Here is a 9,713-nt window from a genome sequence, read left to right as displayed (position 1 = left end):
CTCAGCTGGTTCAAGAGGGTGCCGCAGGCCCCCCGGCGGTGTGGCTCGTTGGTCTAGGGGTATGATTCTCGCTTTGGGTTTTCGTCGACGCAGTCGTGCGAGAAATCCCGGACGAGCCCGCGTTTCATGACTTGTGCGAAAGTGCCTGCTTTATTTTCTCAAAAAGCACCTTCGGGGGATCCAAGATGGCGGCGACCCAGTAAGACTGAGTCTATAATGCTCCTCCCAAGACTTGGGCACAGTGGGTCACCTACCCCCTACCAAGCTCGCCAAATCATTTATAATAGTTTAGTAACTCAGTTAGTTGTGTAATATTACATTTAAGCAACTTTATCCTAAGTTAAAATGACTAAAGGGAAGGGAGCCCGCAGCTCTCAGCAAGCAGGAACCCCTCCCCCACACTCTCCAGCTGCAGCAGAGACGTCCACAGCCGCCCCGGGGGACTTACCTACAGTAGCAAGTCTTGCAGAAATGCTTTCCAAGCTTGACTCGAAGATCGATGCCTTTATCGTCGAATCCAGGAATCGTTGGGAGTCGCTCTCGGCCGCGCTGCAGAAGCACGACCGTGAAATTGAAGAAATTGAACGCCGAGTCGGAGGGGCGGAGGTAAAGGCCGCGACCTCGGAGACAACCGCTCAATCGGCCGTGGATCAGGTCCGGACTCTCGAGCAGCGAGTCCGGACCTTGGAAAATCATATTGACGACCGCTCAATCGAGGTCGTCGAAAAAATATTCGTTTGCTGGGCCTTCCCGAACAGGAAGAGGAAGGCCAGCTTACAGCATTCCTGGAGCAGTGGCTGCCACAGCTTTTAAATCTGCAAGCTGGATCAGGCCAGGTAAGGGTGGAATGGGCCTACCGGGTAGCAGTACGCGGGCCCGGCTCGAACCAGCGCCCACGCCCGGTCCTGTTCCGGCTGCAGAGCTACAGGGAGAGGCAGATACTCCTAGAAGCCTCTAGAAATCTTGGAAAAGACCCCCAAGCTATGATCTACAAAGGATCCAAGATCATGCTATTTCAGGACTTTTCCCCGGCTCTGGTTCGAAAGAGGAAGGCATTCGACGAGGCGAAGAAGCGTTTAAGGGACTTAAATGTTCAGTACTCCTTACGCTACCCAGCGATGTTACGTTTTAACCATGAAGGATCCGTATATAACTTTGGATCACCAGAAAAGGCTAAGGAATTCTTGGACTCTCTTAGGTAAACTGTAGGACATAATGGATGTTGGTCTGCCTTCCACCCCCCCCCCCCCCGTTTTGGTTTATATCTCCTCCCTTTTTTTTCTTACCTTATTGCTTAATATTATTATGGGGAGTGGGGAGAGGGATTTGATTTTCTCCCCCCCCCCCTTGGAGTTGTTTTCTGTTATTATTTTATGTATATATGAGGGGTGTATGTATATGTGTGTGTGTGTATGTATGTATATATATATATATATATATATATGTATGTGTATGTATATATATGTATATATAAGCTGGGGGATTTGGTTAATGTTGGTGGGGGGAGGTGGTTACCTTATTCGATTTTACCTCTGTCTTTAGGAGCGGGGTTGTTTTTCCCTTCGTTATTTTGTATTATCATATTTAATTATTATTTGTTGAACTGGTAATTTTATAGTTATATGTTTATATATGGTATTAACATTACCAAATATACCCAGGTGTTGGTAGAGGTGGGGGTGGGGTGCTCACTGTTAACTCTAGCTTTGTATTATATTTGAATTTTCCTCATTTTATTGAGGAGTGCCTGGGTCAAGGGTGGGGCATTAGTTGGGAGAGGATATGAGGGATTTTTGGAGAGGAAGTGATGCCCCCTGGGAACAAGGGGGAAAGTCTCCACTTAGATACGTTTTATATTTTTTTTATTTAGAAATAGTTTTTTACTGTATTGTTGTGGGTGTATTAAAGAGGGTTTATTTTTGTAAATTTTACATGTTCCATGCTCGGGATGTTCTGGATAGGGTTCCCCCTCCCGAGGGGTCTCGGATTGGCCCAGAGGATTATGGTTGATCAATCGGTTAAGTGGTGCACCTGGAATGTCAAGGGGAGTAATTCGCCACTTAAAAGGAAGAAAATATTATCAAATCTTAAGAAGGAAAGAGTTGATATAGCTCTCCTACAGGAGACACACCTGTCAGATAAAGAACACTTGAAATTACGACAGGGCGGATTTGATCAGGCCTTTTTTTCTTCTTTTAGCTCAAAAAGCAGGGGAGTTGTTATTCTTGTTCGGAAGAATTTCCCTTTCAAAATCCTAAAGCAGATAAAAGACGAATCTGGACGATATATCTTGATTAAAGCTCTCATAAATGGAGAGGAATATGGGATTTTAAATTTGTACTGCCCCCCGGCACACCCCTTTAAATTTATAACGGAAGCCTTTTCAAAATTGATGGCTTTTGATGCCCGTCATATAATTATAGGGGGAGACTTTAATTGTATTATGGATCCGGAAATAGACAGGATTCCCAAGAGTACTGCAGGAGTATCTCCCAGATCTAGACAATTGATGGATCTGAACAAAGAATTAGGATTAGTAGATGTATGGAGATGTCTTCATCCACAGGGTAGAGATTTTTCTTTCTACTCTAATCCACATAAATGTCATACCAGAATTGATATGTTTTTTGCCCCATCAATTTTTTTAAATTCCATATCATCCTGTAAAATAGGTAATATAGCAATTTCTGACCACGCTGCTGTATATATGGAAACTAAGGCGAGGAACAGTGGGACATCCCCTCGGCATTGGCGTATGGACCCCTTCTTAATGAAAGATAGTAAATTTGTAAAGTACTTCTCTCAAGAATTTAAAACTTTTTTAGAAATTAATTCAGGTACAGCTAGCAACCCGTCAATGATGTGGGAGACCATCAAAGCTTACACGCGAGGCTTGATCATCTCCTACTCAGCGACCCAGAAGAAATTAAAGGGAGAACAACAGCGTCTGCTTGAAGCCCGCTTAAAAGCGGCTGAAACAGCATACACTGATAGACCCTCTATTATTAAATTGCAAAGGATTACAGCTCTTAGGACAGCTCTAAATACTACACTTACTCAAACGGCTAAGAGGGAAATATTATTTGCAAAGCAAAGGTTATATGAATATGGCGACAAACCGGGTAGATACTTAGCATTTCTTGCAAAGAAAAAAAAGGCCCCTCAGACTATTATGTCTATCAAGGAAAGTACGGGTATTTTGACTCATGATCATAAAAAGATTAATGCGACCTTTAGAGAATTCTATTCTGAGTTATATAAATCACAGGATTGTGAAGATAGGACGAAGAGGATGCAGTCATTTTTTAAAAATTTGACTTTTCCAGACCTAACTCCGGAACAAGTATCGGTCCTAAATGCTCCTCTTACACCCCAAGAAATAGTTGATGCAATTAGGCACCTTCAAAATGGTAAGACGCCGGGCCCAGATGGCTTTCAAGCTGAATTCTATAAAGAATTTACAGAAATACTGGTTGGTCCACTTATGGACATGTATAACTATGCATATAGTCAGGGCTGTCTCCCGCCTTCGCTGCAAGAGGCAAATATCTCTCTTATCCTTAAAAAAGGAAAGGACCCAGAAGATTGTACATCATACAGACCAATATCCTTGCTAAATGTAGATTTTAAAATCCTCTCTAAAACGTTAGCACTGAGATTAGAAAGGATACTGCCACATATTATAAAGGAGGATCAGACGGGGTTTATTAAGGGCCGTAGATCATCCAATAATGTTAGAAGGGCTCTGAATATGATTCAAGCTTGTCATCAGGGAAAGATACCAGGAGTAGTGGTTTCATTAGACGCGGAAAAAGCATTTGATAGGGTCGAATGGTCATATTTGTTTTACACATTGGAGAGGTTTGGTGTTGGACAGGTGTTTATCAAATGGATCTCAACATTGTATAGTGATCCCAAAACAGTTGTGGTTACCAATAGATTAGGCTCGGATAGCTTCAGTGTGGGTAGGGGCTGCCGTCAGGGATGTCCCCTCTCGCCATTGTTATTCACGCTAATAATTGAACCATTAGCAGAAGCTATACGAGCTGATCCTAATATAGTGGCCCCAAGGATTGGTACAGGTAAACATAAAATTACCCTTTATGCAGATGATGTTCTTCTATTCCTCAGTAACCCTTTGATGTCCATACCTCGCTTAATCCAAGTTATTAATACATTTAGTGCATTCTCAGGCTATAAAATTAATTTTTCAAAATCGGAGGCTATGCCAATGGGTGGCCTTGCTGTGATACCCCGCTTAGCGGACGGTTCCCTTTTTCCCTTTCGCTGGTCCCTGGAGGGTTTCTTATATTTAGGCATTTTTATTACTCCAGTATTTGGTCAGTTGTATAAGGCTAATTTTGTGTATTTATTGGAAAGGATAAGGCAGGACCTCCAGCGATGGGGAGACCTGCCAATTTCCTGGTTGGGTAGAATAGCATTAATCAAAATGAATATCCTGCCCCGTCTCCTATATCCTATGAGAATGCTTCTGGTGATGCTGCCGAGGACAGCTTTATGTAAATTATACGGCTGGCTGAGTTCCTTTATCTGGAACCATAGGCGGCCCCTCATTAAGCTGAAGAAGCTACAGCTTCTGGGATTGGACTTCCCAGATTTTAGGAAATATCAATTAAGTTCCCTATTAAGTTATATAGCTGATTGGGTCTTGTCTGATCCACAATCAATCTGGTTGGACATCGAGGCTTCTCAAGTAAAATACCCACTTATTAACCTTTTATTCTCAGACAAGAGGAAAATCATTACAGATCACTGTAAAAACCCTATAATACTGAATACAATCAAGGCTTGGAATATAATGCGGCAAAATGAGGGTAATTCACATAAAACATCCCCCTATGCACCGATAGTGGGAGCATGGGGATTCCAACCGGGGTTAACAGATGCCACTTTTAAACTCTGGAGATCCAGGGGTATCTCATGTCTCGGGGATTTATTTAAAGATGGGGTCCTGATGTCTTTCGGACAGCTGCGTCAGAAATTCGGATTACCCAATGGAGACCTCTTTCGATACTTCCAAATTCGAGATTTTATACAGAAGAAGACTACGTTATTAGATAGTCTTTATAAATCCGATAGAGAATGTAGTGTCCTACGACCAGTGGGGGTATCTTCCGTCAGTAATATTTATCATTTGCTACATGATGAAGTATCGGGAGATATGGATAATCTGCTTAAAACATGGGATCAGGATCTGGGACTAGAAATCTCCACAGAAACGTGGAATGATATCTGGGAAAATGCTAGAAGAATTACTATTTGTAACAGAACCCAGGCCATCCAGCTGAAGATACTTCATAGGGCCCATATAGCACCGGTTCGATTGGCAAAATTTAAGGCAGGAGCATCTCCAATGTGTCCTACATGCAAAATAGAGGTGGGCACTCTTGTACATTGCTTATGGACCTGTCATAAGATCCTAGATATTGGACTAAAGTAGCAAGTACCCTGACAGAAATTTTAGGAACGGAAATAAAAGTGGACCCCGTATCTCTCCTCTTGGGCTTTTCGAACTTTCCCTCCCTGGACACGTACGGGAAGAAACTATTTTCTATTCTTTCTTTCTGTGCAAGGAAAAATATTTTGATGAACTGGGTGGCAGAGGGCCCCCCTGGACTTTCAAATTGGCACAGACTAATTATGGAATGTATTCCCCTTGACTTCCTTACAAATATGGTGCACCGAAAGACCGAATTATTTTGTAAAATATGGCAGCCCTTTTTGAATTACATAAATACAGATATTTCGGCTAACCTAACAAGGGCTTTTATTTAATTGAGACTACAAACCTGGCTGGTCCGCGGCCCCTCGGGGGAGGAATCCCGCACGAATACGGGTTTTATCATATCTGATGTTAACACATCCCGAGCATGTAAGAGACTTAAATATACACCCTGGTTAGTTGTAGGTTAGATTAGTAGATAGTTGAGTTTTGTTTGTTTGTTTTTTTTTTCTTTTCGGTTTTTTTTGTTGTTTTGTTTTTTTTTTGTCAAATTTTGGCTATTGTATATTTGAGCTAATTGTATATCAATGTTTATATCTGAGAGTTTTGTTTATTTTTGTAAACTTGTAAAAATGTTAAATTTCTAATAAAAATATCTATAAAACAAAAAAAGCACCTTCGTTAAACGAGTTTGGGCTCCCTGGAGGACCAATGGGACAGAAAGCAGCGAAGTGAAATGATTGGAGATAGCGTTGAATAGGTTGACGTGAGTGGTGCGGTGTTTGAGGGCTGTCAGCGATGAGGGTCGATTGGAAATTTGGGACAGCTCTCTTCGGAGAACAGAAGTTTGAAATCTGGCCCGATTGAAGCTTGCGAAGTCGAGACAGAGAAAGTAATGTCGTCAAAATGCTCCCACGCCTGAAAGATTCGGCAGAGTTTTAAAGTCATGAGGAAATAAACCAAAAGTGACATTAGGAAGAACGTGGTTGGGGTCAGTAAATCCCTAACTGACACTGACAAAGAGGCAGATTCATTAGACGCGAACGGGAATTCGGTGGTCATGTTTAAAGTAACAATGTGCAGAATTACATGGGGAAAGCAAGAGAATGATACGAATAGAGACCCACGTTTACTTACTGTGTCGACCCAAGCAGAGCGAAGCTGGGCCGCACGGCGTCTATTCAGAGTGAAATCACAGTTCGGCCAACAGAATGTTGGAAGTTAGAAAAAGTTTATATTTGCACAGCCTCCATACGTCTGCGCAACACCATATAAAGCGACAGCAGTGGAGATCTTTGACATCAGTCTCGAACGTGCATGCTACGCGCCAAACGAAAGGCTGAGGGGGGCTGTAGGAGACGATGCTGTGCTTGGGAGCCGAGTCGTGCAGCGGGAGCGTGCTGGGCCCATAACTCCTAGGTCGATGGATCGAAGCAATCCTCTGCTATTGTTCAGTGTCTCCTGGAGCGACTTTCATTTGTGATGGTATCCTGTCCAGCATCTTGCCTTTCAAACGACTTCCTGAATGTCTCTCCTGGCGCTCTATTCTTTTCCTTGCCATGTCATTTGCTTCCCAAAACTTAGAGTATCTGAGCTGGATATGTCACATCGAAACACAAGTCAAACACAGTTGCGCTGGCACCCTTGTGGAGCTCTGAGTTGTCTTGTCGTGTTCTCTGTCGGTGTGTCCTGATCTCGTGTGAAACCTCTTCTCTCAGATGGCAATGAACCGGTGAAGTTGAAACACATGACTTGCTGTTTTTGTCCATTTCCTGCAGTAAAGAAACCAACAGCCGTGTAATAAAAGACTTTCTGCAGGATTGCTGTGTCAAGACAAATTCTGAACACCAAGCAGGCTGCACAAAAATGCACTCATATCAATTTACCTGCGGGAAGAGTCTCCGGTGTCCATTTCTCTCTGTCCCGGCAGCACAGCATCTTTCTATCTCTCCGTTAACAAGACCTTTGGAACAAGTTCAAAGTTGCCCATTTCCTACGCATAACTGTAACTGACTTATCCTGCATCACGTAATAGTGTGAGACAGCAGAAGAGTGAATGGGCTCTGCCTTCCACCAGCACAGCTTGCAAGTAGAAACGAAATGGTTCAATTATCCACCAGTGGAGAGAGCCCGGTCCCTGGGGACGGGACAAACAGCAGCGTCCTAGGAGCAGGGAGACAGATTGAGAAGCACATGTTCTTGAAACTCTTCCTTACTTGCAATTCTGTGAACAATGCACAATGTATTTCGTACTGAGCAAGTCTCAGCTGCTTCCGGAGGTGGCTGCACCCATGGCTGGTGGCTCGTTAGTCTGCGATATGATTCTAGCTTTGGGTCTTCGAGCATATGCAGCCGTGTGAGAATTCCCGGGTTCCAATCCCAGGCGAACCATCATTCCTTAAATTGACCTGAGCAAAAATACCTGATGAATTTTCTCAAAAAGCCGCTTCGTTAAATAAGATCGGACTGCCTGAACTAGGGACGGCGCAGAGCTGCCATTGCAGTGAACACGGCGAAGAGAAACACTTGTTCAAAGTGAAAACAAGTATTGCAGATTTTTCGCCCGCGCAATCCGAGTCTGAATGAATCCTCCACCTGTATTACGCTCAATTCTGAGGGTGACACTTCAGGAAGCGGGGAAGTGAAGTGATTACAGACAGCTCTGAACAAGTTAACGTGAATGGTACCGTCCTGAGGAATGTCAGCAATGAAGGGAGATTGGAAGGTTTGGGGCAGCTCTCTTTGGAGAACAGAGGGCTGAAAGCTGGTCTGATTGAAGTTTTCCACGTCATGAGGGTTTTAGACAGAGGAAATAATGCAGTGAAAATGCTCCCAGGCCTGAAAGGATCGAGAATGATTTGGCAGAGATTTAAAGTCATCAGGAAAATAAGTAAAAGTGACATTAGGAAGACCGTTTTCGCACAGGGAGTGGGGTCAGAAAGTCGCAGTCTGACAGTGACAAAGAGGCAGATTCAATGGACACAAAAGGGAATTCGATGGGCATGTTCAATGTGACAATATGCAGATTTACAGGTAGAAGGCGACAAAATGAGACACTTATTTACATATTGTGTTGAGCCTGGTGAAGGTGAAACACATCAGTTGCGGTGTGTCTCATGCGCAGGAGGCCCTGCAGTAATTCCCCACGCTGTTTCACACAGCAGCATTCTCTCGGTGAATTACGCTTGGCAAAAAAATCGATTGAACCAAATCAGTGTCCGCCACTGGATTTTACTGACACCGTTTATAAAATTCAGGCTCACCGTTAATGTGGAGAGGGGCCGTCAGACTAGAGTTTCTGCTTCTCCTGTTGAATAAAGATAATTTTAACTGTGTCCAGTGAAAGAAAGGATTTGCAGTTGGTGGGAAACATTTCTATCTGAACTCGCTAACACTCTCCTGATAGATTGAAACATAAAGCTGGGAGTCTCTGGATTATGTTGTAAAACTATCGGTATTATGTTATTCACACCGCGCTGTCACCAACTGAACGAAGCGGCTGCCCAGAGGGAGACGGCTGTGTTTAAATTCCCTTGATGAACTGGGGGAGCTGAGCATTTACCCAGACAATGGGCACACCACCTCCCTGACACAGTGTTCACAAATCAAACTGACAGCAAAGCTTCACGTGTGATCGAAAATTTCCGCAAAGAAGATTTGGCTCAACAGATATCCCGAGTGAAGTGCTCCTTTCTTGATTTGAAATATAAGAAGATGACGTCAGTGAGCCTGACGTGATTCGAACACGCAATCTTCTGATCTGGAGTCAGACGCGCTACCGTTGCGCCACAAACTCACAGATCAGACGTCCCTTCCATTCATGCTTAAGGGAAGTGATCGCACTGCAATGATTTTACGTTATGAGTAACAACGGAGATCAACAGTTCATGGGTGTTCTGTCTCTGCCCCCTCTCCTTCTGTCTCTCGAAGTAAGTTCCAACTCTATCTCAATAAAAAGGTGAAAGAACTGTGGATGCTGCATATCTGAAACAAAAAACAGAAGTTGCCGGTGACCCTTCCACAGAACTGATGGTGATTGGGAAAACGTTGGTTTATATGCAGAAGATATTGTGGGAGGAAGGCGGATGCAGTAAATGATAGATCAGGACAGAGGCCAAAGCGAGGGAAGAACTGTTGGACAGGAAAGGGAGTTCACAAGGATCTGCGTGGGAGGGTGAATGGAGACTGTTCGTGGCTAAGAATAGGTAGTGTGTAATGACAGACTATGTGATAACAAGGCTTGGTGTGT

The 9,713-nt window shown here is 43.6% G+C and overlaps 1 non-coding gene across 1 annotated transcript; it reads right to left on the bottom strand.

Annotated features, from left to right (window-relative positions):
* Positions 1-9,188: 9,188 nt before the first annotated feature.
* trnaw-cca (transfer RNA tryptophan (anticodon CCA)) lies at positions 9,189-9,260 on the bottom strand. Its single transcript has one exon. It is a non-coding gene; the product is annotated as a tRNA-Trp (tRNA).
* Positions 9,261-9,713: the final 453 nt, after the last annotated feature.

The sequence above is a fragment of the Chiloscyllium plagiosum genome, unplaced genomic scaffold (genome assembly GCF_037043375.1).
Source record: "Chiloscyllium plagiosum isolate Xiang-an unplaced genomic scaffold, Cpla_swu_hap1 HiC_scaffold_27, whole genome shotgun sequence".
NCBI lineage: Eukaryota > Metazoa > Chordata > Chondrichthyes > Orectolobiformes > Hemiscylliidae > Chiloscyllium > Chiloscyllium plagiosum.
The sequence above is the reverse complement of the archived record's forward strand: the minus strand, read 5'-3'. Positions and strand labels throughout refer to the sequence as shown.